Source organism: Helianthus annuus, chromosome 5, assembly GCF_002127325.2.
Source record: "Helianthus annuus cultivar XRQ/B chromosome 5, HanXRQr2.0-SUNRISE, whole genome shotgun sequence".
Lineage (NCBI taxonomy): Eukaryota > Viridiplantae > Streptophyta > Magnoliopsida > Asterales > Asteraceae > Helianthus > Helianthus annuus.
Window position 1 is genome coordinate 127497768 of NC_035437.2, and position 3526 is coordinate 127501293.

A 3526-nucleotide genomic window follows, 5' to 3' on the forward strand; every position below is an offset into this window, starting at 1 on the left:
AGATGCTGGGTTCAAGTTCCACAGACATCAAGGAATAAAAGAAATTTGCCGTTCAAAAAAAAAAAAAAAAAAAAAACTAAAAAACATACTTTCCTCTATATTTTGTTTATTTTTCAAAAACCTCCTACATCCAACTCTCTATATCTATCTCTATCATACTCACAAACACTAATTTTATTATTTTTTTCTCTTTCCTATATACTCACAACAAAAATATAAAATATAGAGGGTTAATATGAGCCTCTAAATATAGAGGATGTACTTTACTTTTTATAAATCTTTCTCTACTATAGGGAGTAGGAACTCTAATGTAGGAGTATTTTTGATGTTTTCTCAATGTTTTACTCTATATTATATAGAATATATAAGTAAAGAGTCTCTAATTGAATGCTCTAATGCATTTTCCTGACCAACATCAAAATTACTTGACGAGAACACGTGTTTATGCTACTTTAGTTATCAGACCATCTTTAGTGGTGGGTGAACTTCAAGCCCTTTCCTCGGGCATCATCCGACATGTCGTTGTCTAGTCAACAAAAGGGCATTATGGGGCTTAAAGTAAAAATAAGTGTAGCGGTATAACGCCCCTTGCAATGATTATCCAATTACTATTATTTTTTTTAAATTAAAACAAATAATATTTCATTAAATAAATAAAAATTACGTTACCATTAATTAAAATACTAAAAATTACAGACTAAATATGCAAAAGTACTCCTCGTCTTTTGTCCAAACTTGATAGCTCCTTATCGCACGTGGAGCGGTACGTAGGATCTGTTTTTATGCAAGCATTTTCCACGTTGAGAGTCCTCAGATTCGTACTCTGGTTGTGTTTCCGGAACCGTGTCGATCTTAGGCTCGGCTTCTTCTTGGGAACCATGCGTACCGCCCATGCTTATGTTCACATTTTGATGCAAAACCGTGTGACCGTTTAAAGTATTGGGGGAAGGTTTAGTAGTTGCGTGTACCCCATCATATTCAGGTCAATATCTTGGTAATTGTAGGTTGGTGCGGTTGGTGGTATTCGGGCGATATGAATTTGGGTTGCTAGGCCGAGACGGAAGACCGAAAGGGGAGCGGAATGGATGCATGATATTTTTTTATAAAAAGTATGAAAAGGGTTTATAAGAATGAGAGAAAAATATATAAAAATGGGGTTGAGTTGCGGTTTATATAGGTAAAAATGGATTTAAAAAAAGTGAAAATTATTTTTTTTTATTACCGTGGATCAACGGTCATATCCTCAAAACATTCAATTTCTTGGCGTTTTAATTGCCACACCCCCCCCTCCAAAAAAAAAAAAAAAAAAAGACACCCTGGGGTGATCCACTATGCGTTTTGGGTATAAAAAATGCCTAAACCTATATAAATTTTATTGGATCCCGTTGGTGATACTCAGTTATTTCGCAGAGACAAATTTGTTTTCTTAGCTTTTAAAAAGCTTAATTTTTTTTTTTTCAAAAAAAGAACGAGCTTTATTTGCAGTCATTTTCATTTGAATTCACATTACATTTGTGAGGAAATATATCGTATAAAACCTAATGCTAAACAACTTCATAGCCCATAATTTCGGTTTGTGATCTAAACTAACAACTTATAAACCATGAGAAACCCTTAAAAGTTTGTGTTAAAATATAATCACGCATTAGCCATGTTGAGGAACCTATAAATTCTCAAGTCAAAGTTAGGTAGAGGTGATGGGGTCAGTGGGCACTCGGAAGCAAATAATGGGTTGTTAAAGAGAGTACAAAAACACGAAGTTGACTAAAACCTTGGTTGGGACCCATACATAATAGTTGACCAAGTTACAACCCCTAAAAATAAAATGATAGATCGGTATTCTTTTGCATGATTATCAAGTTATGATAGATTTTCAGCGAATCTAATACAATACTTTCACAATATCTTATTTTGAAGGGAACATAATAATGAATAAACCGATTTCTGTTTTTCGAAAACTAGAATAGAATATCATGACTCTTTTTTGTTAACAATGTGTAGTCTTTATAGTTGTTTCAAAACCAAGTTATATATCATTCTTAATTGTATTCCAATTTATTATCTTACATTTACTTGGTTTTATATGATATCACAATTATAAAAACCAGTTTTGTTAGTTAAAAACCGGACACTACAAGCTTTTAAAAATTTAAACTGATTTTTTTTTTAAATCTGGCTAACCAAACGGTTGTTTTTGACGGTTGCAAACTGGTAGCTAAAATTTTGTCGCAAAACCAGTGTAGGAAAAGGAGTTGCTGCAATACAAGCTGGCACATGATTTACAAACGCAAATACCACCACTAACTTTAGTCAGAAAATAGTTTTTGGTCGCAAAATGGGATTATCTCACGCCCCCAAGATATCACTATGCTATAATGCCATGGGCAACTCAACTTGCTATTAATTCTACATTTTAAAACATTTGTGTTTTTAAAGCTAAAATTTATCTTGGTCGCTTAGTAAGAATCTGACTCTATCACGTATTAAGAATTTTTTTTTATAATGTAAAAGCGAGATGAATTGATTGGCAAAAAAAACATAGCCTCAATGACGTGTCGGAGCGTGTACGGATTTTTTGATAAATTTTTAAGTATTTTTCATTCTTTTTATCAAGATTTATATTTATAACACGATATAAACTATTACTCTCTACAACACGTTAGGGTAAGTGCATCCATCATTGGCGTAGTGTAGTGATGGTAAGATACCGAGTTCGTCCAACGATACAAGAGCTTTTAATACCGGTTTATCGTCAACGTCTAATCGACCCAAATTTTGAAAAATGTTTTAAACATGTAAAATAAAGAAAGAAAGAAACTAAAATAAATAAAAGAAACAATTGACAAGAAGAAATCACTTGGTTCCGACTCATCTTTTATGTATCTTTTGATAATTTCCGCACTTTAGGTTTTTAAGAGATTATCTTAGTTATAGTAGCATGTCCCTCTTTTGGAGACAACACTACCCTCGGCCATATTGGTTTGAGTCAGCAGGGATACAGTCCCGCAAAATCAGATTATTAAAAGATAATTAAGTAAGTTATTAATGCAAAATGTGGCATGTCCCTCTTTTGGAGGCAAAGCTACTCTCGGCCATATTGGTCTGAGTCAGCAGGGATATAGTCCCGCGAGGCCGGTTTAAAGTTTTAATAGTAGTTTGTTTATAAGAGATTACAAGCCGTTCTTACTTCTCCCGATTTGATGCTATCTGCCTCAAGGGAAGTCCTAATAAGCTTGAATCAGGTTCTCGCAGGATCTATACACTGAACGAGTCAAGAACTTTACCCAAACCACCCTTCTAACCCCTTTCCAGGCAGTTAAAGTGCTTTATATGGGTCGTAAAAACACGAATGAGTGAATCAACAAAACATGAAGAATGATAGAATAAAAATTCACCTTCAATATAAAAAAACTAGTTATTAAAGTCATTAATATATAACCAATTAAAAAGTGACCAAAGGTTGGAAATCAAAAGTAATACACAAAAGATTTTGTCTTCACCAAGTGATGTAAGAGATTAGCCAAGC